This window comes from Exserohilum turcica (assembly GCF_000359705.1).
Source record: "Exserohilum turcica Et28A unplaced genomic scaffold SETTUscaffold_3, whole genome shotgun sequence".
In the NCBI taxonomy this organism is placed as follows: domain Eukaryota; kingdom Fungi; phylum Ascomycota; class Dothideomycetes; order Pleosporales; family Pleosporaceae; genus Exserohilum; species Exserohilum turcicum.
In genome coordinates this window covers 1,308,707-1,309,392 of record NW_007360136.1, presented here as the reverse complement: position 1 = coordinate 1,309,392, position 686 = coordinate 1,308,707, and the positions used below count along the sequence as shown (strand labels likewise).

The 686-nt window shown below is 50.3% G+C and overlaps 1 non-coding gene across 1 annotated transcript; it reads left to right on the top strand.

Moving 5' to 3' along the window:
* The first annotated feature begins 536 nt into the window (after window positions 1–536).
* On the top strand, window positions 537–643 carry SETTUDRAFT_t37. Its single transcript has one exon. It is a non-coding gene; the product is annotated as a tRNA-Gln (tRNA).
* The last annotated feature ends 43 nt before the right edge of the window (window positions 644–686 follow it).

Below are 686 nucleotides of genomic sequence, written 5' to 3'. Positions count from 1 at the left end.
CCATCCCAATCCCCATGAATGAGGCTCCCACCAGCTTCATCCCTGCGGGCCCCTCGCGGGGAACCTTATCCACGTTCCCCTCCTCCTTCCCCCCCCCCTCTTCCCGGGGCACGCCCCTTCCCTCTCTCTCTCTCACACACACACATTCTCGCTTCCTCTTGCCCTGATCACTTCGCATCCTCGTTTCCTTTTTTTCTTTTTTCCACGTCGTCTTGTACTGGATATTCCCCGATACACGACGACGACGACGACAGTGGTTTCCGCTGGTAATTCTCCACTTACCTACCTACCTACCCACACATCCGCATCTGCATCCACATCTGTATCCACATTGACACAGCTATCCACCTTTGCAATCCACCCAGCTCCATCTTTTTTCTTTCTCGCCTACTACATACTACAAGACAAAACACAAAGAACATGTATACATGCAAAACCCAGCGAAATATATTCCCTCTTATTTTCCCCAGCTCCCATCAATTACTCGGCCCCCCCCCCAATTTTCTTCGCAAAAAAAAGGCCCAATCACAGCACGTGGTTTTGTAGTGTAGCGGTTATCACTCCGGATTCTGATTGGTCCAAAAGACAAAAAAAAAAACTCAGAAGCCTTCCGGCAACCCCGGTTCGATTCCGGGCAAGACCTTATTCTTTTTGCTAGTGTGTGTGTGTTGCGAGAGGTATGGCAG